We start from the raw sequence: 27,925 nt of genomic DNA, 5'->3' as shown, positions 1-27,925 counted from the left end.
CTTGTGGTGGCGGTAACACAGTGGTAGGCGCTTGTCAAAACTCCTCCCTTTGCAAAGTGAATTTTAATGTATTAGAATTACGCTTCCTAACAAAAAGCATTAGAGCAATGTCCTAGGCATGTGAATCGTGAGTTTTGGAGGCATTCAGTAGTGTGTAGAGTAGACAAGACAGAGAACCGAGAACAAGGACTTAAGTACAAAATAAAAGACGGTAAAATAAACACCATAATAGAGAAAGGCGGATGCCGCAATACGGTAGGTAAGACACGCAGTGCAGATAGGCGTTTTCCACAAGAGAGTCACCTGCGGAAGGGGGACACAGCTTTGTGACACAGACGGTGGAGGTGCCACTTTGGGCGTCTTGGAGAGGATGACAGCGAGCAAAAAAGGGACCTCACGCAGCACCGGGGAGGGGGACCCAGTGGTTCCTGGCACGGCAGCCACGAGAAGGAGCAATGCGGTAGCACGAGATCTCAGAGACCGGAATTTAGGGGGGCTGCTTGGACAAGAGGGTTCGTGGTTCAGAACAGACTAGTCGCCGCTTGAAAGGGGTTCAGGGAAAGAAGCGTCCCCCGAGAGCGCCAGGTTTCTGCTGCAGCACGTGTGAAGGAGAAAATGCCAGCGACACAGGGGAGGCCGCGGTGAAATTCGCTGGCGATGGCCCAAGTGCGGGACTGAAGGCCGTGCGCGAGCGTGGGCTTTGGAAGCAACGGAAAACCGACACGAGCCTTTGTGAAGTTCGCTCCTGTCGCGGTGGGCAAAGGTCAGCGGCATCTCAAATGCCCAGCCCTTGTACGCCGCCTCCTAAGTGGCATTTAAACTCAAGCAGGTTGAACCCAGAATCCATAACCTTGACCTCTAAATGGTGCTTCCCGCATCAGGCAAGGCTCCGGGTAGATACAGTGTGGATCAAGAAAAGCTTCAGCCCTAAGGAGTTTAGGGTTCAGTAAGGGCTGCACATCATGTGAGAGAAACACAACAGCCAGGTGAAGGCGAGCTGTGGAAGAGATCGCTGGAGACTTTGCAACACTGAGGACAAGTGCGCTTTTGTCCTGGCGTGTGACTGGGGCAGGCGTTTGGTCCAGGGCCAAGAGGAAGGCTGCACAGAATATTTTACGGACGATTAACACGCTTGGGTATTAGGCTTTCCTTGCACTCAGTAATAACACTAGTTTTGCTTAAGGGTTTTTTTCTCATTTGATCTACAAAGATAGGAATCTATTTCCCCGTCAAGTTCCGAGTGCGATGGCTAATTTCAATGTCAACGTTGACCTTGGGGCTAAGGGAGGCCAGAGGAGTCAGGAAATACTATTTCTGGGGCCTGCCAGGGAGGGTGTGTCTGGGAGAGATTAGCATTTGAATGAATAGACCTTAGAGAAGAATGCCCTCAGCAGGGCAGGTGGCCTTCTACCAAGCCCTTGAGGGTCTGAAGAGAAACAAAGAGGAAAGAGGAAGCCTGAGTTCTCTCTCCAGCTGCTAGAGCTGAGCCATCCCTGGTTCCCTGGAATAAATCCCCTCGTATCCTTCGGTCTATCTATCTATCTATCTATCATCTATCTCCTATTGGATCTCTGGAGAACCCTAATACGTGTCACATAAGCAAATCGCCCCATACAGTCAAAACTTTTTAAAGTAGCCCTACAGCACTGTTTCTACATCATGAGTTAATGAGAAGATAGGATTTGGTGTCAAGAAATTTGCTTTCCAGATACTCAGGCTTGCAAGTATAAGATCTATGGAAAGCACGGGTATCATCCACTTAGCACCAGAATATGCCATATTATCTTCTGCTCTAGTATGACCGTAAGAATATGGCACTATGAAGACTTTTTCATCCGTACCAAATTGGATTATATTCTAATTTCTCCACATGCAATTTTGCGTTAAATTCCTCCCATGTCTTTGAATGGTTACACATCCTGCATCTGGTGATCTAAATTTTACCGGGATGTTAGTGTAGGCAAAAAGATAAGACACGTTACTGTCCAGGAGCTCTTAAATATTCTGTAGAGCTATTGTTCCCTAAAGAAGCTAAATTTTGAGAAGGATATAACAGAATATTTCATTCTAAATAGAACAGAAGCTCCAAATGAAAATTAGACAATTCTTACAAATTATACTGATTATACTGACAATAGAATTAACATTCCCTTCAGACTTTGTAAATTTCAGATAATTGCATCAGCTTATCTCCTACTTACCAAGGTTCTTCGAAGCGATTTCCTATTTGAACACCCCCCCAAAATAACTTTAGGGGCTTATTTTCATATACAGCTAAGGATTCTCTGTTTTGATGAAGACTTCTTTGAAAACTTAAGACCACAAATATCTCTTTCTCCCCTGAAATGATTCGTCTCACGGAGGTAATCTTCCTGTGACCTCCTCCCGTGACTAATGACGCCTTGTTCCTTGCACTTGAATTTCCCTTCATAATCTTCTTGTGGTTGGTTTTATTTTACATTTTACAGGCATTATCGAGAAACAGTTTACACTTAAACACAATCTACCCATTTAAAGTGTCCAGTGGAACCTGTCTATATTTTCACAGAGTTACTCATGCATCACCACGACCAACTTTAAGACATTTCCATCATCCCCAAAGGAAGCCCTGTCCCACTGAGATTTCACTACCCAATCTCTGCTTCCCCCTCCCCACCAAGCCCTAGACAAGCACTCATTTACTTTCTGCCTCAAAGGATTTGCCGATTCTGGACATTTGATATAAATGGCAATCACACAATATGCGGTCCTTTGTGACCAGCTTCTTTGACTTTGCATCATGTTTTCAAGGCTCATCCATACTGGAGCATGGATTTCTTTCTATCACCCAAGAGTACTGCATTGTGTGGAGACACACATCTTCGTTATCTAGTCAACATTTGATGGGGGTTTGGGTTGTTTCCACTTTCTGCCTGTTAGGAATAATGCCGCTTGTGGACATTCATGTATGAGTTTTACGTGGACATACATTCTCGCTCTTCCTGGCTGTCTACTCAGGAGCAATTCTACGTTTAACCATTTGTATTTTCTAAAGGGGCCGCACCGTCTTCCATTCCCACCGACAGTGGATGAGGGTTCCAGTTACCCCACATTCTGGTCAACACTTAGCATTATCCGTATTTTTTCATTTTAATCATCTTAGCGGGTGTAAAATGCTATCTCACTGTGGTTTTGATTTGCAATCTTCTGGTGGGTAATGCTGTTGACCATCTCTCCATGTGCTCATTAGTCATTTGTATAACTTCTTTAAAGGAAGGTCTATTCAGATCCCTTCATGATCTTTTATTTTAAAATATAATTGGATGCTTAAATCATACGCAACATCTATAAAGCATAACAGTTTAACGAATGCGGTAAAGAGCACCCAACTAACCAAAAATATATTACTACCAACAATGTACATATACTTGTACTTTGGTTCTCTGGTCCCCTCTGTCTCCTGCCTCCTTTCCTCTTCAAGATAACTGTTCCCCAGAATGGTTTATTTACCATCACATTACTTTAAAAGAATTAGCTTCATCATATTTTATATATACTTAACATGTATTAACTTTACTGGGTATGAACTTTATAAGAGTTGGATCATAATGTGTGATATTCTCTGGGGCTTGTTTTTTAACTCAATGTCATTTTCCTAAGATTTATTCAGATCTTGGTATTTTGCTCTGCATCATTTTTTTCATCGCAGTATTCTAGGAGTGCCTCATAATTTGTTTATCCATTTTTCCATTGATAGGCATTTGAGTTCTTTCTATATTTTTGCCTATTTCCAATGGCAGCTTTCCAACGTAATGACAGATTATTTCCCATAGTTGTTATTGAAATTACCCTCCCAGCAGCAGGGTATACAATTTCTCGTTGCCCGCTGATCCCATAAGGTTAATAACAGTACGTGATGGTTGTAATGACCTAAGAGCATTTTTTAAACACGTGCTTCCCTTTTCTATCTGTTCTGTCTTTTAAGATGTCACATCCATTGTAAAGAGCACGAATAAACTACAAAGTGGGACTCGTAGATGGCCCTTTCCCTTCATGTCTGCCCTAATAATGCATTTGGCTTGAAAGTCTATTTTGTATAAAATTAATATAACTAGCCCAACTCAATTTCGGTTAGTCCAATTTGTACACATTTTACTTTATCTCTATCCTGTAACTGGTTGCCTCGCAATCTTTCCAAGATAAAACATAAGTATAAAATTAAAGACATCTAATTCCCCACTCTAATGACAGAACAATCTAGAAGAACCTTAATTGAGCTTGCCTACCTCCCCACTTGGACGCTTTGCTGTCCAATAGGTTATTGAAGCATTTTTTTCTAGAGAATCCATAAATTAGTCAAAAGCATTATATTTTACAAAGCTTGGATTCCCACAGACGATGACCACTCTACTTGCCATGTCTCTTGAATCTCACTCAGCACTTCTGGAATCACTTTCCTTCTGCTTGTTGAAGTAGATCCTTTAGAAATTCCTTGAAAACTTTTGATTCTTATTTTTCTCCAAATATGCCAGCCCTAGGATCTGGATATACTCTAGACATTTACCACTGTGACACTTCACCCCTCTTGGCTGGCACTACTCAGATTTCCAGCCTTGGTGCAGATATCCAGAGATATACACACACTCTCTCTCTGTCTCTCTCTCTCTCTCAGAATCCTTTGGAACCTCTCTTATTTCTCATAAAATCAGCAATCTCTCAGAGTGTATCTTATCCAGAATTTAGTTGTTCTATACTGGGAGTGCACCACAGAGTTCTTAACTCATTGAAATGAGGGAAATACACATCAATTTTTTGACTCTTAACCCCACACTTCTTTATTCTTACTTTGCTACATTTCTATTTCTATTTTGTGTATGTTTTATCTCCTTGAAGAAACAAAATCTTTGGACACTTTGCCCTCTACTCCTTCCAGTCCTGTGTGTGTGTGTGTGTGTGTGTGTGTGTGTGTGTGTGTGTGTTTGGAAGCACAAGAGTATGTTTATCATACTCTTATATCTCATGGCTTATTAGGGGGGCAAGCATCGGGTCGGGTGGTTTGCAGACACTCCATTGTACCCTCACACAACGTGAAAGGTGAGAAAAAAGAGACACTGATAATTCTTTCATAAGTTGCTCAAGTTGTGTAACTAATAATCAGCTGGACTCAGGGGGTGAAACAGAACCTAACTTTACTCTTTCCCAGTCCCGGCCCTTCAGGTTTACAGTATACATTCCCTCTTCTCTCAATGGAAAGGAATCTTGAGAATTCACACTTTCCCAGGTCACCCTCGAGGAGTATGCAGTTCAAATTAATCTCCAAATTTCAACCTTTCATCCCACTGAAAACGCCCGACTTTCCTCAAATCAGTTCACCTTTATTTTTTTTTTTTTTATGTTGGAAAGTGGAGTATTCAAAGAAGATCATGAGGAAGAAAAAGTCTGGTCTAACTAGTACTTCTGCGATCCGGTTTGGGGTCTTCTCCCATGGTGTGCTTGCACGGGTTCTCCGGAGGGCACCTTAAAATCAGGTTACTTGTGGGGCTGGGAGGCCAGTTTTGCGTTCTCACCCGCCATTCACAGTGACGCACCTGTAGCCTCTCTGTGCTAACATCCTTACCCAGGAGAAGGCTCTGTGGGGGAGAGTATTTCAGGATGGGACACTGGACACTGGGAAGACAGCGTGCATCCTTGTCCCCCTATTGGTGGCAGATGGAGTGCAGCGGACTCCCTCCCTACACACCCCTCCTCATTCTGCTTCAGGGACTCCACAGCTAGGGCCCAAAGCATCGCCAGTCACCAATCCGCAGCAATCCCCAAATACCAGAGCGAAAATGGTCTCTAAGAGACCCTCATGCAGTGCCCTCCATCCGGTAGAGGTGACGGGCCTTCCTCATTGAAAACTGACAAGTTTTTCCAAATAAACACTAACGTTAGCGAATTCAACCCCAGTCTCTTCTGTTCTCCCAAAACACTGGCAGTCAGAGCACAGGAGTTTCACGCTGTCTTATATCTGTGTTGCTTACGCTGTTTCCTGATAACTGCATTAAACTCAGCTTTGAAAATTGGCTAAAATGCAATCACTACGCTTTCTTTTCAACTTCATCCTACGGTTGGAGAAGCCAGAGTTCAAAGCCAACTTGCCTAACTGAACTCCTAGCTCTTCCTCTAAATCCTGCTCAACACGTAAATACAGTGCATTAATTTCCCGGAATGAGAGGAAAAAGTGTCAGGAGGCCAGAGGCGTAGATTTCATTCCTATTGACTGACTCCTTGCGACCTGGGGTAGGTTACCAATCCCTTTTGCCCTGGAGTCCCTTGCACCCTAAGCGAGCTAGAATACATCGACCCAAGAGATCCCAGAACAGATCATATTTAGGTCTAACATTCTGTGTCTCTATGAAATATCCTCCCAATTCAATCCCCAGCACTGTCAGCTGAAGGCAACTGTTCCGTATAAAGATCGAAAAATCCAGGGTGCCTTTAAGAGCGTGTCTGCACTTCCCCTGTTATGTGCAGCAGACACACAAAAAAGATTTCTATTGATTCCCCAAACTCTAACACACACAGAGTTATTTTTAAGAGAGCAAAGACTATCTAGTAGCCCAATGCAGTGAATGACTGGTCATTATATCATAGAACAACTATTAGAGTTGAAAACAAAATAAATCCATCTGGTTGAACGAGGTTACTATGCACACGCTCTTGTGTGTCCCTGGCTCACGGCACCCACCTCTAATACCTTCTTCAAAATGTAACGTTCTTGGTGTAACGTGACACTCTGTGATAAATGCTTTTATTTTTGTAAAATGTTTATTTGTTGTGAGAGAGAGGAAGGGAGGAAGAGCACACGTTCGCCTAAACACAAGCAGGGGAGAGGCAGAGAGAGAGGAGAGAGAGAATCCCAAGCAGGCTCCATGCTGTCAGTGCAGAGCCCAACATGGGGCTCGATCTTACGAACCCTGAGATCGTGACCTGAGCTGAAATCCAGAGTCAGACGCTCAACCGACTGAGCCCTGCAGGTGCACCTATAATAAAGGCTTCTAGAACCAAGTAATGAAAATGTGATGATCTACTGATTCTAAGTTCCCACTGCTTCCTTAACTGTCGTATGGAAAGTTTGGTCTGTATGTCTGTCTCTCCAAACAGAAATGTGCATTGCTTGAGGGCAGGGTTGCATTTCTGAGACTTGTATTCCCAGATTCTCACAGATTTGTGTTTGTGTTATTTGTACTGTGGCTCGTAGCAGGCACTCTGTTTGCATGTGAAATGTGTTGCCCAAACTATGCACTCACGCGGGAAAAATAAGATTGATCTGTTTGGGTGTGGAGACCCAGAAATATCTAAAAATCACTGAGGAATTTGGATTTCTCCCTTTTATTTAATTTAGAAAGATATTCTCATGGCAGCATCCTCTAGGATGAATGAAAATTATACCCGCATTTAAATTCAACCGTCAGACCAGTCCTTCTCACAGCAGAGTCAAAGCTCAGCACATAATGGTCGCGCGTTATAACGTCATGAAGGGAAGCAAGGTGGTCCTCGCAGAGGGATGTTGCCTGAATTAGCTAATGGGTGACTGGCTGTAAGGGGCTCTGGGGATGCAAAGCTCTGCATACGTGATAATTACTATTATTATCACGGGGAGTAGGACGTTCCTCGTCGCTCTTTGAGCAAAGGGCCAGAGGATGAGTTTGCTACCCGATACAAGGTGACTAACAAAAAGAGGTGTGCAAATAAGGAGTGATACGGTGCCCACCGCAGCTGAGTTTTGTTCAGAAAGTTGCTTCTGTACTGCGCAGCTGATAACGGCATCAAAACAGGCAACGTAGTGGGCGCTTTGAGATCCAGCAAGGCATCACAAAAGACTGTTTATTTTCTTTACGTTAAAGACCTACGACGTTACACACAGAGCAGAGTCTCCAATATCCTTGCAGACGGAGAGCAAGTCCTTAGAAGTGCAGACAGCACAGCGATGTTGGAAAAGACACGCGTGCCAAGACACGGAGAAAAACACCCGGCTTTCAAAAGCCCCTTATCCAGCGTGTGTTTCTTTTCGGGGACCCAGATTTAAAGGAGAAAAGAGAGGCAAACACAGACTGTTATCTTCCGTAAACAGGGGTCATCACACAAGAAGCCGGAGCCCCGAGGAGCAGAGGCGGTGGTCAGAGAGCCATAGGCAGAGCCGGTGGGGACGTCCATGTGGCCTTGGGTCAGCAGGCTGGAGCGCCACCCCCCACGGAGGCCTGACTGCCCCCTCGCCGCCCCCCACCCCTGTGCTGCGATGACCCCGATGGGGACAACCCCCTGCCCGGACCGCCTCTCCCCTCCCCACGTGAAGCTGTCAGTCACAAGGCTTTACCCAGCTCTGCTCCTGAGAACACTTTTCATTTCTCAGACACTAATAGGAATGAGGGTGGGAGGAGGAAAAGAGGGTCGTAATGAGGCTCTCATTTAAAGTCTCGAATTAAAGAGGTTTTCAAGACTTTCAGGAATATTACCGTTTAGGGGGCAATGGCTGATTCTGAGAGCTCGGTCCAAAGCTGTCTTTGGAAGCATTCGGGACAGAGTATTTATCTGACTCGTTGGAGAAAAGACAAATGAAAAAGCCAACAGTTCATTATTCCAACTATTAATGGGGAGGAGACACCCCGAGACAGCTGGGCTTCTCCGTCTCTGCAGAGCCCCTCGGAAGCACTAATGAGACCCGACGCCGACTGCTGGTCGCCCAGCCCACCCACCAGTGCGGCCCATACGTCCTCGGCCCTACACTCACCGAGCATTTCTCAAGACCTTCCAAGGAAATCATAAACTGAATCTATCTGCTTGCATCTCATCGCCTTCCTCCACCTCCCCCACTTCTGGTTGGCTAGGAAAGGGCCAGCAGCCATAAGGAATCAAAGAAGGCTTGTGAGTCACCGGCGACCATGAGTCAGATTCCACGTGATCTGTGAGGACTGTGCCAATCGTCCCTGATAACGATCCTGATACCCTGATAACCAGGCTGGTGTCTCTCGAGCTGCAGTGGGGCTGCGAATGGCCCAGAGATCTTATGAAAACGTGGATTCTAATTCAATACATCTGGGGGTGGGGGCACCAGGTTCTGCATTCTTATGCTCTTTTATCCACCACGTGAACCAGGAGGAGGGTGCCATGACCTCCTGCCCATCTGCAAACCCTCCGTATCTCAAAAATACATATGTAGTGATGCATTTTTAGAGCTGCACACGATTCTTATTTGCATGTGCAGAATCGCGTGGTCCAAACCCGCGGCCATGAAGAGTTCCACGAGGAGAATGAGTGAGGGTATCTGCCTGGTGGTTGCAAAGTTCACAATGAGATGCCCGTCGGGCATTATGGGCGTGCGTGGACACCTCTCTCCCACAGAGACCCAGAATCCGCTCGCTCTATGCCTATGGAGAGAGTCACACGGATTTCCCAAAATGGTTCTGGATCCAAATAGGGTGTTTTGGCCCCACCCTTCCTAACTTGTCCCCTGGATTCATTCGGTATGAATATATACTCAATGAGATCTGGGGAACCCTACGTCACGGGCAACACGGCCCAAAAGGCATGAACACAGAATCGGCCACGGGGTGACCTCAGCATCCTTGCAAGATCTTGGTCCAAAGAGATCAGGTGTTCTCCCCGGGGCACCGGAGGCAGCAAATCAGAGGACAACGGAGGAGGTATGCAAGAGAATTCTTACTATGTGTATCTACCAGACTTAAACTGTATTCTTACGTTTTTTCCCCAGACCTGAGCACGAAAATGAATTATTTCAATAAGTTTTCTATCATAAAACGTATGTTTAACCGAATAGGTAATTTAAGTAAGTGCCAACAAGACACCTAATCAAAAATCATTTCATATGCCCAAAAATGGGAACCACCGTTGACAGTTCATGTCGGCCATTGGAGGCCTCTTATCGGTAGTATTTATAATTATCTGAAAGCCAAGTTCCTATCTTTAATTGGACTACTTCTGTAAATTCACATCAGCAAAATAACACTTTCTCTACACCTAAAATCATGTTTTTACCAGTATCCCAAGGAATAACAAGCCAAAACAGATGCTCTGTTACTCTCTTATATTATTTCCAGCTTCGTTGAGGTTTGATTGACAAAAATTGCACATAATTAGATTTGATATCATGATATTGGTTTGTTTCACAATGTGTGTAGCAAAATGATGATTGAATATACACGTTCGTCACGCAATGGTCACCACAGTCAGGCTAATTAACACGTCTACCGTCCCACAGAGCCACGTTGCATTTGTGTGCTGAGAACACCTGTTTTTGAGATACGCGACCTATGTATTGGATTACCTGTGTGCTTTTGTGTGAAGGTGTGCTCCCGACGACCTCAGTGTCTCTGACCTGATGGTCTATCATTTTTGCCACAGGAGACACTCTGCAGAGAGGGGCTCCCAGCCCTGCGTGGATGTCCCTACATGGCTGTGCCCAGGCTCGGGGGCCTGTCCCCAGCGGTTGTCGGTGTCTTTCTGCAGATACACTGTCCCCAGTGCCCTCCCGTCTCCACGGGCCAGCCCCGCTCAGGGATCCTAGAGTCCACTGACTGTCCCAACCAGCAGACCAAAACTCCAGTGAGATGGAGGGTGTGTCTACCCATGCGTGTGTTAGAGAACAAAGCCCCTCATTCTCTTCCTACTAAAGCTCTATTTCCTATCTGACCACCTTTCTTTGTGTGCCTCCTATGGGAATATCTTCTCCAGAGCAGAGTCCGATCATCTCAGACTCTCGGAGGCAAGGCTGACCCAGCACTGTCCACTTCCACGGTCTCTGTGATTCTTGACCTTTGGATCATGAGCCTGGGACGTCAGACTGACCTCTACTTCTGTGGCCCCTCGAGCTGTATAATGACGGAAATACCATAAATCACAGGGTTTTAGAAGCTAGTGAAATAAAGTCAGAATTACAAAAGAAATTTACATTTGTTGTGAAAGCAAGGATTTGTCGGGTCCATCAATACTGTCACAGTGCCATCTAATGGAAACATGAAATAAATGTATACTTTAGAAAACTAAGAAAATGGAGTTTAAGAAGATGATGAGATAGCCTATCAAGTTATCAGAAGGTACTTTTTCTCCAAATTTGTGGTTTCTCCACGAAAATTATGATGCATGTGTTTCAAGTGATTATAATTTCAATTGGATAAGGAAATACACGTGGAAGTCACCCACATTATTTTTCTTTTAAATCACCATGAAAAGATACTTGAAATGTTTACTTCTGCTGTTTTCCAAAACATATAAACATAGAATTCAAAATTTTCTTCATAGTTTACAAAAGACTAGAAATGAAAGAAATGTAATGAAATGAAATGAAATGAAATGTAATTTTGAAAACTTTGCTTTAGGGAATATCATAATTTCATTTAGGGTAAAATGGCATAATCATATATAGTCTTAAATAACTTTTATAAGAAGTAGATTTTCAAAGACACTGCAAGAGATCTGGAGTGAGTTTAGGAAGGTCTCCCTTTGTGGATTCATTAGGTAGGTGACTATTTTCAGATGAACGTTGCGAGGGCCATCTGTCCACAGATTTTTATGAAGTCTGATACGCCTCTGCATTGTTAATCTGTCCCGAACCCCGACATGGTCTGTGTGACATTGAATAAAACATATAACGTGCAGTTGGGTTATGTGTAATTTTATGCCACTTTCTTCTCATTTCAAAGGACATTTCCTGATTGCTTTTGATGTTTAAGTAACGGTGTTAATCTGATTATGTGTTCCAATGTCTCTCATATTATTCTGTCACTCAGGACGAGAACTCCGTGTCAACTGTCTCTACGTGCCTCGACTTCCCACAAGTGAAAGATGTTCCGTCAATCACTGGGACAAGACTCCTTGACCAAGCACACTGTCACTCTACCATTTCAGTCCTAAACAAGGCACATTAGCAATGGAGCTACACACGTGAATCTGGACACAGCTCAATCGTAACATGAAATTATATTATTTTTCATGCACTCTCACTGTAGTGTCCCGATAATCACTCCTTCTTTGCTATATTACATAAAAAAAAATCCCAAATCCTACTTTGGTATCTAAACTTGCTTACACATTAGCTCGCTCAACAAATTTCATTTATCATCATGATGTGCAGACAAGACAAATAAGATACAACATTTCCAAGGAGTTCAAAGGTGGATGCTAGAAACACTGAAGACTGCAGAAGGAAAAAAAACAGGTCATTAATCCAGTTGTATCATTATAAAAACAACAACAACAACAACAACAACAACAACTTTGTGCCATAACAAATGTAAAGACTTCCTAGACCAAGATAATCTGAGGCCTCTGGAAAATCTCTAGAAGTTAATGTTTTGGTTTTTCAGAAATACTTTTAATAAAAGTATCCCAACTCTATTACTTAACGTCACTACCATTTCTACTCCATAATAATTTAGCATGTCAATCAGTGCTTTAAACCTCAGATAGTTCAAGCCTGTGTTTCCTTTAAAATAAAACCCACATAGGGACGCCTGGGTGGCTCAGTCGGTTGAGCGTCCGACTTCGGCTCAGGTCATGATCTCATGGTCCGTGAGTTCCAGCCCCGCATCGGGCTCTGTGCTGATGTCTCAGAGCCTGGAGCCTGTTTCCGATTCTGTGTCTCCCTCTCTCTCTGACCCTCCCCCGTTCACGCTCTGTCTCCCTCTGTCTCAAAAATAAATAAACGTTAAAAAAAAATTTTTTTAAATAAAACCCACGGAAGCGGCACATTGAAGAGAATTTGCATCACGTCTGCCTGATACGTTCAGGCTGACTTCATTTGTTAACCTGTGCAAGGCATATCTGTTGATTTTTATCTTTCTTCCCAGCACTAATTTCTTTCTCGTCAGATTCCTTACAAAATACAACTCAATTCCACTCTAATCTCCTAAACCCGATGCTTGATCCCGTAACTCCTGGGGTAAAATGTGTTCCTTTCAACTTGTTTCCAGTTACATTTTCATCAGACATTTTCTGGTGTTTTGGAAAAGCATTGTTAACATTTTTTTTTAATATCAGCATTGTATATACTTCAAAGCGAATCCTAGTGTTTCCTTAGTTTGATATGGTCAGACTTCTCAGATTCCCCGGAGTCAGAGTTCGGTGTCACAGCAGAGTTCACAGGTTGATCAGTGGCGAGAGACCCTCATGCAAAAATGTTACTTGGGGGCTCAGGAGCTGAGACAACATACGTGACAGGTTGAGCGAGTGCAGTCACGTGTCACGTGTCACATAGCGCAACCTGGAGAGGCAGCTGCGGGCTCAGGGAAATGTCACGTTCTCCTGGGTCCTGCCGTAAGAAATCTCCAGGAAAACAGCACGTTTGCTTAGAAGATGCTGTGGGCAATGCCCCTTTTCAAAATCATCCAAAGGCAGTAAATTAAAGCACAGAAACCTTCCCGACAACGGCTCACTCCCAAACAAATACCTGGGTAAACTGCCAAAGGCCCGTGGGAGGCAGAGCTTTGGTAGTCTTCTGAAAAAAAAAAAAAAAAAAAAACTGGTCCTCTCCACTCTCCGGTGGACATGCTCCTCGTGACCTGGCCATGAGAGAATGTGCCAGACAGATCCGCACGAGATCACATCCGAGTTGGTTGGTTTGCTTGTTTACGGTGGTGAAATACGCTCAACACAGAATTTCCCGTCTTAACCATCTCTCCATAAATGGAATCATGCAGCGTCTGTCCTTTGGTGACTGGCTGCTTTCAGCGTAACGTCCGCAAGGTCCATCCGGGTTGTGGCGGGTGTCGGGACTTCCTTCCTTTTTAGGACTGGGTAATGTTCTGCTGCGTGCGTATACTACGTGTCGCTTATCCGTTCACTCGTCTGTTGCTGGACATCGGGGCTGCTTCGCGTTTTAGCTGTTGTGAATAGTAACACCGCTCTCCGTAAGGCAAGACGTTTAAGATCAGTGATATGTGGTCGCGGTCCACAGAGCGAGCAATCAGTGTACGAGCCTGGAGACATGGAGTGACGCACATGCGAATTCTTCCCAGGAGCTTTTCTTTTCAAGGAGGCTCCAACCCAGCGCAGAGCCCAAGGACACGCGTAAACTCATGACCCCAAGACCCAGGACTGAGTCCAACACTTAACCGACTGAACTACCCAGGAGCCCCTATCCCGGGAACTTGTCTCATCAAACCCACGATGTCCCAGGGATTCCAGGAGGGAAAAAGTAAAGGAAAATGTACTAAACAGAGTACAGGGTAAAGCTACAGGAACAGTTAACCTACGTACAGGTGACTCATTCAGAATCTGACGCGGGAGGCGCCCGGCTCCACACCAGCAAGGTGTGAAAAGGGGAAGCTGGGAGGGTAGGTTTTCCACGGCCTTGCTGGGGGAGCCCCGGCTGCAGCGAGGGTGTAAGGTGAACGCGGATCTCTCACCTCCAGAGCGAACCATCTGCGTAGATCGTGCCCGCCCGGGTAGCTGTGTGCACGCGGCTGGGGGACACCACACCCAAACGAGGAAGGCTTCCTGGAGGAGGTGCTGACTTCGAGCTCAGCTCTGAAGGATGGGGAGGAGTTTCCCAGAAAGGCAAACCTTATTTGACACAAACTGGAATATGCGAAGACGTTACCATAAAACAGAGCGAATTGGAGAAACCACCAGTTAAATGCGGCTCATGTAGAACGTGCTAGGTGAGGAGAGATGCCCCCGAAAGAGACAGCAAGCAGGGTGGGGGGTGTCGCAAGACACCGCGAGCCATGCAGAGGAGGGCCGCCTCCCCTCTGGCGGGGGAGGCGCGCCGGAGGGTTAGTTTAAGCACACAAGGGCCACGCCGAACTTGAAATTTGGAAATGTCATTCTGTCCGAAGAGAGGAGAATCGCTTAAGGTTTGCAGAATTGGGAGCAGAACAACACGAGACCACGGTTGCAAAGACGTCAGTGACAACAGAGGTCACATAGGCAGGGGAGCAAGAAAACCGGACATCTGGGACACGCGCAAGGGCCTAAGTCCTGGGGGTCCGGTGAATATGGCAAAGTGGGGGGGGAGGGGTCCGAGGATCCTTGGAGTCTGGAGAGACAGAAACTGGTGATGGCGCACAGAGGACAGAAGACGGAAAGATGAAGTTACTTGCCCCCAAGCTTTCCCACCCGCGCGTCCTTGGAGGCACACAGGTGGACAAGTCCTACAGGAGAGGGCTTGCTGGGACTGCAGGTCCTGGAATTTCCTGCACAAGGGTCAGTTATCTCCAAGGAAACAGGGAATCTGCATTTAAGAGAAAAGTTTTCATGTTTTCTTCCATCCCTGACCCACCGAGATGGGTCGTCATGTCCCCATTCCTGCATCGGTGCTGGGCTCCTCGTGGGTGCTGGGTTCCTCATGGGTGCTGGGTTTCTCATGGGTGCTGGGCTCCTCGTGGGTGCTGGGTTCCTCCTTGGGTTCTGGGTTCCCCGTGGGTGCTGGGTTCCTCCTTGGGTGCTGGGTTCCTCCTCGGGTGCTGGGTTCCTCATGGGTGCTGGGTTCCTCCTTGGGTGCTGGGTTCCTCCTCGGGTGCTGGGTTCCCCATGGGTGCCCGGTTCCTCCTTGGGTACTGGATTCCCCATGGGTGCTGGGTTCCTCATGGGTGCTGGGTTCCTCATGGGTGCCCGGTTCCTCCTTGGGTGCTGGATTCCCCGTGAGTGCTGGGTTCCTCGTGGGTGCTGGGTTCCTCCTTGGGTGCTGGGTTCCTCCTTGGGTGCTGGGTTCCTCGTGGGTGCTGGGTTCCTCCTTGGGTGCTGGGTTCCTCGTGGGTGCTGGGTTCCTCCGTGGGTGCTGGGTTCCTCCTTGGGTGCTGGGTTCCTCATGGGTGCTGGGTTCCTCATGGGTGCCCGGTTCCTCCTTGGGTGCTGGATTCCCCGTGAGTGCTGGGTTCCTCGTGGGTGCTGGGTTCCTCCTTGGGTGCTGGATTTCTCATGGGTGCTGGGTTCCTCCTTGGGTGCTGGGTTCCTCGTGGGTGCTGAGTTCCTCCTTGGGTGCTGGGTTCCTCGTGGGTGCTGGGTTCCTCATGGGTGCTGGGTTCCTCCTTGGGTGCTGGGTTCCTCCCTCACAAGTTACGGCAAAGGCATTACTCTGATGGTATCTAAACTCCCTTTACGTCTGTTTCTCAATCCACAACATCGAGAGGAAGAAGCTGTCGGTCCTCCGCATCCTCCAAATGAGCCAACTTTTCTAATTACAGCTTTTAAGTCATTCTTTCTAAAATGTTATCACTGAAAAGTCCATCGTTAAAAATTAAATCCTTTCTTCCCTTCAGCACTTTGTTGTTCTTGTCCAATGCCATTTGCAATTATTCCAAGTGTTGTTTGGAAAGTACTTCTCATTAAATTAAGAGGCAGCTCCTTTAACTTGTCTACCTCCAGTTTATTAAACAAATCACAAAGGTACAGAATATGTTTTTCCAGAGAGGTTTTGGGGTTTGAGGATACTAATCATGAAATATGCATCGGAGAAGAAGTTCGGAAACAGTGCCCGATCTGCATGCGAAATCCCACACCGATAATTTCCAGTGTCTAAATCAGATACAAAGTAATTCAGAAAAAGCAAAATAGGACAGCCAGCCACAGAGATCTTTCTTCAGGTGGCCTTCTGGGGCCCATAAATCAGTTCTAAAAATGCGCTCTCGGCTACAGCTTGGCGCTCTGGGTCGAAGACTCGAAGCATTCTTTTTACCAAGTGTGAAAAAATACAGCCCAGTTTTAAGTTAGAGAGGAAAAGAAAAAGAACTTCGTGCTTTGAAATGCTTTGTGGTCCAGTTAGAATTCAAAACCGGTCTCGACAGTTACACTTGCCCCTTTGCTAGTACAGCTTGTAGCTGTCTTCAAAACCTCACTTTTGTGCCGAAATCACACAAATGCCGTCACCTATCGCGCACACTTCTATCAGTCCACGACCCTGTGGGTGATGTCTGCCCGGCTTCGGGACGAAACGTTACACCGAATCACCTTTCAGTAAAGTTGATTACCCGCTTTCCTAGCTTGCAAATGGAAGTGTTTTCCTGACCTAATTAAACCCTGCGGTGACTTCTGATGGTGCCGATCGGATTTCCTGGGCTGCTCTCGGCCACAGGTACCCTGAAACTCAAGAAGCTTGCTACCTACGTTTGGGGGGCTCCCCGCCAAACCAGCAGGACCCAGGCTTCTAGGTGGGCAGCTGAACAGCCACCCGTTCCCCAAATGCGCTGACTTTTGAAAGTTGCTGCCCTCGTATGTGAGTTTTCTTCACCGAAATCTAAGGCCGACTCAATATTTCGCTAAGAAATTTGCTGTCAACGAATAAAGTTGCGGTAAGATACCGACGTCGCGTTGCTTCATTCGTTTCAATCCTTCGATGTTCTCTTTCTTCTCCTTGACTGAGCTTGCTCAGAACCTTTCACGGTCCCCTCGCCCCCCACGCCTGTGACGGCACTTCATATCCATGCCGAGACACTGCCGTCCCCCTCCCGGCCGCACACTCAGTGTGCACACAGTGGCCCAAATGCATCCGTGCTCCCCCTCGTCTGTGCTCCCCCCACCTCATCTGTGCTTCCCCCTCTTCATCCGTGCTCCCCCCCCACCTCGTTTGTGCTCCCCCCTCCAATACCTAGCGTCTATCGGCACTTTCTGACCCCTCCCCAGACAGAGCTCATTTTCAACCTCATTCAAAAGTCAGCTCAAGTCCTATCACCCCTCCAGGGCCTTCCAGCCTCTTCCGAAGAGCCGTGTCTCCGCCCCCCCCCCCCACCGTGAGCTCTCCCAGGACTGAGTCCCCCACCCTCGGGAGGACACCCAGAAGACAAGGCAATGTGGTTTGCCTTTCCTTCGGATGCACCGCGGCTCGTGTCCAAGTGGGGACCGCACAGCCTGCAGCAAGCACCCGGCCGAACCCCCGGCACAACGCGCTTTTACTCCGTGTTAACCGGTGGAGGAAGAGGCAGCTGATACCCAGGGAGACAGCGGGGGAGATCATGCGGAGCAGAACCCGATTATTCCCGCATCATAGGACGTGCTAGTGAGTTGAGTCCCGCCTAACGTCTACGCCTCCCGAAGAGCAGAGTGCACTTCACCTCCTGGCTCAGCTCTTCACACCGAGGGCTTCATAAAGAGCTTTGGACTTGACAGAAACGGTACTCCTTCCCATGTCTGGATTCTTGGATTTACCGTCCAACGAAGCGAGAGCTTCCATCACTACACAAGTAAAGGGAATGTTTCCCGGACCCACCGAAGACACACCTTCTCTGTGCCTCAGTTCCTCATATATTCACAGCTGGGCTAGTGCCCCAAATCTGGCTGGGAACCACATTTGTCTTAGACACTGTTTAGAATAAAATACATAACCTTGAGCCCCCCCCCCCCCCCCCCCCCGCGCAGCTAAATCACCATCCGCAGTGTTGCAGTCAACAAAGCATTTCTTGAGATCCAGGCTCTAGGGTCATTCCAGAAGACAGAAGAAGGGACAAATGTCAACTGTCCTTTCCTCAAAAACCTTAGAGGTTAAGTGGGGCTGGGGGTGTTCATACAAATATATAGGTCAACACAACCCCCTGTGGCTCATCAGTACGCAGGAGGGACATCCAATCCAGACCAGAGGATGGGGAAATAGGAGGTCTTGGAAGGCTCCCCGGAGGAGGTGAGGTCTAGGTTGAACCTAAACTAGCCAGGAATCATCTAACAGGAAAAGACTATTCCTAGAAAACTAAAAAAGGTAGAATATTCCAAAGTGCAGCAGTAAAAGAGGGCATGAAGATTCCAGGGAAAGAGAAAGAAAAACAAATTTGGAATAAATAGCATGGATTACCAAAGGTGGGCTGAGAGAGAGCTACGTCTAAAGAGAGACCTAGACGTGGGTCAGAGGGGCCGGGAAAGCCACGTGCTGTGGCTCTGGTTTACGCGGACAGCGGTGTGAATCTGTACCAGGCTGTGGAGCCAAGAAGAGACACGCTGAGATTTGAATTTGGAAATACCGCTCTGACTACACAGCAGAGACCAGGTTAACCTACGCGTCCACCCGCAGGCACGGGAACTCTTAGGACAATTGCTAGGTGCTCAACGCAGTGCGCCGTGACGTTTGAAGAAGATTCTCAGCACAGAGACGGAGTTCAAGCCACAGGTGAGAATGCAATTGCCCTGGTGGCCTTCACCGTGACATGGTGAGGATCGGGGTACAGTGGGCAGGGGAAAAAACCTCAGCAAGAGGGCAGAGAAGGTCACCCTAGAAAGGCAGGTGGGAAATGACCTGAAACCAGGGCCATGGAACCTAAGAGTCTGATGCCATTAACACGGGTATCAACAACCCAATCAGGACACGAATTTATGTTTCTCGATCAGATACGTTTATCACCGTAAGTAAAAAGTTCTGAAAATTCAACAATTCTGGACTTTAAGAAAAAATGTTTTTTCTCATTCAGACACGTTTACCATCACAAATACCGAGTGTTAAAAATATGATTTCGGGGCGCCTGGGTGGCGCAGTCGGTTAAGCGTCCGACTTCAGCCAGGTCACGATCTCGCGGTTCGTGAGTTCGAGCCCCGCGTCGGGCTCTGGGCTGATGGCTCGGAGCCTGGAGCCTGTTTCTGATTCTGTGTCTCCCTCTCTCTCTGCCCCTCCCCCGTTCATGCTCTGTCTCTCTCTGTCCCAAAAATAAATAATAAAAACGTTGAAAAAAAAATTTTTTTTAAAAATATGATTTCAATCTTAAAAGAGGGAAGTTATCTCTGTCAGGAGGTATGTGTTGAGCACACGCTTTGTACCTGTGTAGCTGGTGCTGGGTGTTCGAGACATTTAAGGATTTGTTCTCTACCTTCAGAGAATCGCAGGGTGTGACTGGAAACTTCTAGGGATCCCCAGGGCTCAAAGATCACATTCTACAGAGAGGCGGTCTGCACATGCTCAAAGGTCAGCTCTGTAAAGAGCCGTGAGCTACACCGGTGGGAAATGAGGACAGAGGTTCGAGGAAGCCAGGACCGACTGCGAGGGTCCGGGCACAGACACGATGTGTGGAGAGAGACCGAGAGAGCTCATTCCTCTGAAGTTGTGTGGCAAATCACATAGAACAAGTGTAGACATTGGTCCTGATCCTCTGAATTACAGGGCGGGGGCGAGAGGGCATGGTGTGATTGGGCGGCTCACTGACCAACTCTTGGTTTCAGCTCAGGTCATGATCTCACGGTCCGTGGGTTCAAGCCCCGCGTCGGGCTCTGTGCCGACAGCTCGGAGCCTGGAGCCTGCTTCGGGTTCTGTGTCTCCCCCTCTCTCTGCCCCTCCCCGACTTGCACTCTGTCTCTGTCTGTCTCTCAAAAATAAATAAAAGTTAAAACCATTTTTTTTTAAAGAGGCCCTACTGCCTTAAAGCTTTTATTTATTTATTTTTCAACGTTTTTTATTTATTTTTGGGACAGAGAGACAGAGCATGAACGGGGGAGGGGCAGAGAGAGAGGGAGACACAGAATCGGAAACAGGCTCCAGGCTCTGAGCCATCAGCCCAGAGCCCGACGCGGGGCTCGAACTCCCGGACCGCGAGATCGTGACCTGGCTGAAGTCGGACGCTCAACCGACTGCGCCACCCAGGCGCCCCCTTAAAGCTTTTAAAGTCCTGGAGCAGAAGTTAAAGCCACTGCATTTTATGAATAAAGCCAAAACTGACCTTCCTATTTGCTGTCATGAACTTCTGACATCTTACAACATAAGCAATTGTGATGCGTTTGCCAATGATGGAGAAAAGACCCGCCCCCCTTTTTTTAACCTCCAGCAAAGCTCTCTGGCTAATCCCTAGAATTCTACCAGGAAGGAAGGTTCCTGTCGCTGCTGATGGTCTCTGACCTCTCCTCCCTTTAACTTTGATTTTTTAAATTTTTTTTAACGTTTATTTATTTTTGAGACAGAGAGAGACAGAGCATGAACAGGGGAGGGTCAGAGACAGGGAGACACAGAATCTGAAACAGGCTCCAGGCTCTGAGCTGTCAGCACAGAGCCCGATGCGGGGCTCGAACTCACAAACGACGAGATCATGACCTGAGCCAAAGTTGGCCGCTTAACCAACTGAGCCACCCAGGCGCCCCTCCTCCCTTTAACTTTGAATGATTCTCTCTCTCTCTCTCTCTCTCTCTCTCTCTCTCTCTCTCTCTCTCGGCAAACTGAAGGAGCACAGCAGGGGACAGCCAGGGGACAACCACCCAGCAGAGCCACCCAGGCGCACTTGAAACAGGGCACCGAGCCCGTCCGCAGGGGTGCTGCCGGTGAGCGTCCTGCATTCATCGTGAGGCCAGGCTGTGAAGACAAATTGACCATCGTGACCTCTGTCTTCTGCCAGGAAGGCGGCACCAGCCTCCGAGCTCCGGGTCTTATATCTGACCTCAACACAGAGGCCCATGCTCCACAGGGTCTCTCCACTTCTGCAACATAGCTAACATTTGTACGGGCCGTGTAGACAAGAAACGTTTTTGTACTTATTTTTGAGAGACAGAGAGAGAGCGCGCGTGGGGAGGGGCAGAGAGAGGCAGGGAGCCACAGAGTCCGAAGCAGGCTGCAGCTCCGAGCTGTCGGCACAGAGCCCGACACGGGGCTTGAACCCATGGATCGTGAGATCATGACCCAAGCTGAAGTTGGACCCTTAACTGACTGAGCCCCCCCTCTCGGCGCCCCCATTTCAGTACTTTGTCCCATCCCATAGCCTCGTGGTTGAGAACATGGGCTTATGGTTCAGAATGATCCAGAATGATCGGTGCTCAAACAGCGTGCAGGCGGGAGGCTACTGGAGGACTTGACCCCTCTCCTTTTTCAGCGTGTTTCACAAGCTCAGCCGAGGGAGTGGCTGGGGGAGAAGGCGGGACAGACAGACAGACCGAGGGAGGAAGAGGAGAGAGAGGGAGGGACAGGGAGAAAGACAGGAAGACAGGGGGTCAGAGGGAAAGAGCCAGCAGGGGTGGGGGAGACGGAAGCAGAGGGGCCCGAGGCCACGGAGGTCCTGTTCCAGCAAAACCCAGCGTGGTGTTGCACACATCTCTCTGTGGCAGTGGCTCTGCAGGGAAGGAAACTTGAACATACCCCTCAGAATACGAGGCTTTGACATAAAATTCATTTTGAGCTCAAGGTACTTGAAAAAGCAGCAGGTTCAAGAAAGCCGCCGTGACCCTCTCCTTTTTTTTCCCAGAAGCAGAGAGAAATCCCCACCTGGAAGATGTCTTCCCTATTCGAGAAGGAAGAGACCCAGTGAAGACAAGGACACGGTGCGGACGCTGTTCTGGGCAAAAGGAACCGTAAGGTGAGCGCACAGAGGACAGAAAGAGCTCAAGCGTGCACTAAGAGCCCAGCTGGGTTTGCCACAAGCTGGCTTACGACAAAGGGAGCCGTGTCACCTTCCAGAAAGCCTGGGAAGCTTAGCGAGCTACAGGCGGACAGACATCAGGCAGGAGCTGAAATGAAGTCCCCAGGGCTGATTTCTCTTCTCCTTCCAGTAGGTTCTCTATTACCAGCATGCTCGCCTTCAGGGTCGCCAAGAAATAAGCCTAGCGGGTCTCCAACTCCCAGAGTTCCAGGCCGATGGAAGCCGCTGGCAACCCTCCCTCCCTTCCTTCCCTCAAGGGCCACTCCCAGAAGACAGGCAGCAGACCACCTCCGGCTGAACCCATTACTGTGTTCGCCGTCTTGGGTCTGGATCATAAGCTGGATCTCCAAAGCCGTGGATGGAGCCCCGTCCAGGCCAGAGAGAGCCAGCCCGTGGGAGGGGTGGGTTCCCCGTGTCATAATGGGGGGCGGTTGCTGGGGAAAGAAGTCTAGACGCTTCCAGAAATGAGAGGAGGTCGTTGTAAGTGAAGCGACATGAGCAAATGGTCCAGTGAGCCTGGAGAGGTCCGTCGGAGACCCGGGAGGACCACGATTACGGCCAAGGTGCCCTATCCCGGGTTTTTCTTACTTCCCCCACCACAGTCACCAGAGTCAAGAACCAGGGACTAAAACGCACCAGTTGACATTTGTGCTGTCATCTCACTGGTTGCCAGGTAGCCGTTTCCCATTGTAGGTTATAGCTCCTTATCCCCCTTTTCTTGACCTAAACTGAACAACCAAATCTGCCAGATCTTGTGGGAAACACGCGTGTGACCCTGGTTGCGGTCAGGTGCTGTGCTTCAGGTCGACAGGTGTGAGAATACCCACGGTGTGAGCACCCGACTAGCATGAGAAAACCCACAGTTAACCGTTGGGAGGTTGGGGTGGGGGTCTTCCTCCTCAGGCCCCCAAATTATTCTTGTCACCCACAGGCTGGCTCTTAATTAATTCAAACCTTTTAGAACCGCCCGCCAAGCAGGCTTTTTACTCTATAATAAATAGTGCTAATACATGTCTCCAATCCTAAATAAATCACCCGCGTGTACAATCTTAACTGAAGGGCTTTAAAGGATCTGGATCTCCTAGACATTTTTCTTTTGTTTTACAAACCTTTTGCAGCCTACCTTTATTTCGTGTATCCTAAGAAAATATTTGAGCCGTCCCCCAGTAGGTACCAACGAGTTCCCTTTCTAGGGAAGGAAATCACAAAGCAGGGTCACTGTCTCTTACGTTAATGTACAACAGAAATACTGTAGGATTGTATGTGTGTATGTGTATAATCACACGCATAAATACTTTATATTGCATTTAAAGTACACATGCCACGTTTTCTTTCTTTCTTTTTTTTCTTTCAAGAGACTGTGAGAGTTACTTGACCAAAATGGAGTACATTCTTGAGAAACAAGGTTTAAATGGGCCTTGAAGTATATGGGTTTCGATAAATCCATGGAAAGATAAACATCCATGGAGGATATAAAGAATTAAACAATTTCTCCCAGTTGCTTTGGAAATATATCTAGATTCACATTTTGTTTAAGAAATGAGGTTATGTCACCAGATAGAGGTTAGGATTTCTTCTTTTGAACAGAGAGGAAGGTGAGTATTCTAGCCACTGTGACAGACCCACGGAGTACAGTTTTGAGTGATGAAGTCTGTTATGAGCTCCTTCAGGATAAATTATTAACAGAGTGGCTTATATCTTAAGCAATTCTGTTAACATATCCTCCATAGTAATATCATATATATCTTATACACATATATGTATACGTATAAGTTACATATATAAGTTATATGTGAGAGATAACATACGTGATATCTTACACCTTAAGCAAACTCTATTAAAAACAAAGTGTCTGATATATATATTCCAAATCCATACTGTCTGTCTAGGAGTGAATATTCTCTGCTGGAGATTTAACCAATCGGGAGCCTTAGGTCGGTATTTATAAAGCTCTCCTCTACCAGAGGCGCCATCTACATAACGAAAAGGAACACAGGACTCACTCGCCCATCTTTGGTAACAGCTGGGGTTTTGCAAACGCATGAGGTGGCCGTCACGTGCAGTGGCACGGCCAGATCCAAGTCTCCTGGCTCCGCGTCTAAAACGCGCTGTGGATCAGGGCTGTGATTTTCAGTGAAATCTGGACACTCTGACGGGCGTTGTGTTTGGGCGGCTCTCTTGAAGGGATTCCGCTACGTGCAGAACTATGACACCTTTGTTTCGGTCCCTTCAGAACCATGCTGTTGCTTGAGGAGCCCTTTGCATTCCCTTGGGTGCCCTCTTTTGAACACTGGAGTCCAAATTCTTCGTGTTTGCGAATAAGCAGCATTCTTGGGTGCTGCCCTGATGGCACAGGCCAGGCCTCGCCTGCTCCGCCCCAGGTGGAGGGCTCGCTGGGCTCACCGTCCAGTCACGCTGGTGCCTCTAAGCCCGTGTGTCTGCAGTTCTTTCAAAAATAAACTCTGCCTACAGACGGAATCTGACAGCCTTGCCATGAGGGCTTTGGGAAGTAGACGTGATTTGTGAAATCCCACCTGAGAACCTTGAACATCAAAGGAGGGATGGCTGGCCAAGTGTGTGGGGTTTTTGTGAACCAGCTCCGGGTTCAGAGGCAGAGCGACCTGGAGTGACTTTTCCAACACCCCTGAGCCCGGGCGCTGAAAGCATCTACCCCATGAGGTTGTGTGATGAATAAACGAGGCAAGGCACATGCGACGTCAGCAGAATGTCAAGCGACTCATAGTGGTGAAAAAGCGATTGCGCCGATGTAGTTGTACTTTGTTGTCTACTTCTGGCTACTGGCAAAGGCCGTAGCGGTCCCCGCTCACGTTCAGGATCATCTGAATACATTTCGCGGTGGAAACAAACAGTTAATACTTGCCCACGTCCAACAGATTTCCTACCACATTGGAACTGGGGGAGGGGGGACCCACTAAGGTCCGAAATTCAAACAGCTTTTTCCCTAGTGTACAATTTGGTTTCTATCTATATTAGAAAGGGTTTTCTTAGCCACTATTTGGGGAAACTTCAGGGGAAAACATAATGCGGCACGAACAACTACAAAGGGCAGCTGACGCCCTTGGCATTGAACGGCCGCCTCTGTGGCAGGCTGCCAAGGAACGGCGGCTGCCTTTGTGGAAACTGGCGGGGTGTCTCCGAGTAGCACACACGTTCCTACTGCTTGTCTGTGTCCCGGAAGCGAGGAGACGGTGTCATCTGCTGTGGATGCCCATCCGCGGCCCCGCGGCCATCCCAGACACAAGGACGGCTCACGGCCGAGGCCCTCCCGGTGCACCTTCGCCGCACCTGAGCACGGGGGTCCTTGACAGGCTCTTGGACCCTTTGCATCGGAGTTATAGGGTCCATTACCTTGCGATTTTAATTAGCGCAAAAAAGAACCGATTTTGTTAACAAGAAAGAAATCAATTTCACCGCAACACTGGTCGGGCGTATTTGAAAAACCAGCACAACGAGGTAACTGGGAAGACGCATTACCTACCCGGCACCAGGCGCATGAGGGGCTTAATAAATGCTATCTGATGCTGGTATTGTGTGATGAGAGGAAAAGTTGATAAGGCAGAGGAACAATATGAGGCAGTGTCGTCGTCTGATTTTCTGATGGATATCTGTTGCCTTTCTGCTGTCCTAGAAATGTAGCATTGAGCTGAGGCACTTAGGGTACCAGTGATCGTAACAGATCTCCGAGACTGAGCCCGATACGTGGCGTTCAGTTCTGGAGAGATCGCAAATCTGGATCCCATTGCTGAACTCACGCATACAATCCCATGGAACTCCTCGGAACTCCGACAAAGGACGCCAGAGACAGCCGCCGAAGAGAGATCTGAGCCCGACTCCAGAGGCACTTGTTCTAGGTACCACACACGGAGCAGCTGGAGCAGCCCTTTAATCGGGATGTACCCTGTGTGATCATTTGTCTTTGGGCTGGACATCAGCAACGCGTAAAGCACTATCATGCCTCCTGTGGATTTTGTGGCCAAAGCCACGCATATATTTATGAAGTACTTTTCCTACTAAGGTCGGCGTGTGTGAGAGTGTGTGTGCGTGTGTGTGGTTTTTGTTCACTGAAACCCGCCCCGTGTGTGCGAGAGTCACCAACAACGTGCACAGTCTCTCTACTTTGTGCGTCCAGAAATGAGCCTCCACAGTGGGGCTGTCACACAGAAGACCATCAGGGAGGCGGTGCTTTGTCAGTAGAGGTCACCTGGTGCGTGCGTGACCTACAGGTGATGCTACGGGTGTGTGTACACGGCCGGCTGATGTGCTGGTTGGTGGCATAAGAAAGGATGATCAGATATTTCAAACTAACTCTAACACACTCTGACCACAATTAATACGTATGCTGGCCTTTGTTTACGATGAGTCACAGAAACGATCAGGGCAAGTCCTCGTCACCTCACCACTCCAGAAATGCCAACGGACTTCATAAGATTTTGGCCTTGAACACTGGCTTACCGACTGAACTGCTGTCTTTTCTCAATGCTGAGAAACACGCCACATCCTCTCTGAGGGTTGTCTGCACACGGACGGTGGGGTAGACACAGTAAGCCAACTCGGAAGCCAGTGGCGTGCCTACGGCCTCCACCCGTCGCCACACGACTCGCTCCCGGCGCCTGACGAGCCCTATCATTACACAAGGGGGCTTCGTGCACGCTCACCTTGTGCAAGATACCGGGGATGACGCTGTATGAGGACAGACATGAAGGGGAGTCTCAGAGACGTCACCCACACAGCCAGGAAGATGCTCTGCAAGGACCCCAAAGGGGCGGACTCCGGGCGTGATCAATGAGCTCATCTGTATTCTTCCAAAATGTATCTTCGTTCCTAGTGTGCACGTGAAAAGCACACTGAATTAAACTAAAGTTGCAAACCCAGAGTTCAATGCCAAGAGGCTACGAGTAGCAGATGTTGGCTGAGCTTCTGAGAAAGAAGCTCCCTCTAAAGACGGGCAAGTGCGAACATTTCCACACTTCCTGTCCAGGCGAGGCTCGCAGCCGCAGGGAAGGATCCGATCAAGGCTGCCCTCCGCCCCACAGGGTCCTCTCAGCTCTGTGGGCCCCGGGCCTGACTGTCAGCAGTCCCGCCGACGCACGGCTCTGAGTTCAAGGACACCTTACTCCTCTTTGGTCACATTTTACAAAAACAGAAGCACATTCTAAATACTCGGTTCTTTGGCAAAGTGTGTAAAGGCCAGAAGAACACAAAGGATGAAGACAGGGGAGATGAGCGGATCGACCTGAGAGGGGCTGACACCTGTGTCCTGTCAGGGGCCACAGTGGCCCCACGTGGGACAAAGGGCCTGGGCTAAGAGCTCTTGCCTTTTATTGCAATCCCCAGAGGACGGGCTGAACCATGTCATTAGCGTAAGATACTCACACTTTTACTATTTCGTTTGGGAAATGACCCAGGGGGAGTCTGGCTCCACAGTGTCTCCATCAAATTTCTCCACAAACTTGTCTTCATAGGTAACAACGTCAGGCACCCAGGGGCTCAGTCAGTTAAACGTCTGACTCCTGCTCAGGTCATGATCTCACAGTCGGCAAGTTCCAGCCCCACGTCGGGCTCTGTGTTGACAGCTCGGAGCCTGGAGCCTGCTTCGGATTCTGTGTCTCCCTCTCTTTCTG

The 27,925-nt window shown here is 48.0% G+C and overlaps 2 long non-coding RNA genes across 6 annotated transcripts in view; one reads left to right on the top strand and one right to left on the bottom strand.

The window, feature by feature from the left end:
• Positions 1-27,925, bottom strand: part of LOC123384725 — a 163,781-nt gene that overhangs the window by 93,617 nt on the left and 42,239 nt on the right. The gene's annotated exons all lie outside the window — the stretch shown is intronic.
• Positions 20,666-27,852, top strand: LOC109498685. 2 transcript variants are annotated; one of them, XR_002741568.2, is made up of 4 exons: positions 20,666-20,770; positions 21,100-21,195; positions 22,110-22,846; positions 24,173-27,852. It is a non-coding gene; the product is annotated as an uncharacterized LOC109498685 (long non-coding RNA). The 2 variants fall into 2 exon arrangements; XR_006596204.1 differs by having other exon boundaries at positions 21,100-21,371.

Source organism: Felis catus, chromosome B1 (genome assembly GCF_018350175.1).
Source record: "Felis catus isolate Fca126 chromosome B1, F.catus_Fca126_mat1.0, whole genome shotgun sequence".
In the NCBI taxonomy this organism is placed as follows: Eukaryota; Metazoa; Chordata; class Mammalia; order Carnivora; family Felidae; genus Felis; species Felis catus.
The sequence above is the reverse complement of the archived record's forward strand: the minus strand, read 5'-3'. Positions and strand labels throughout refer to the sequence as shown.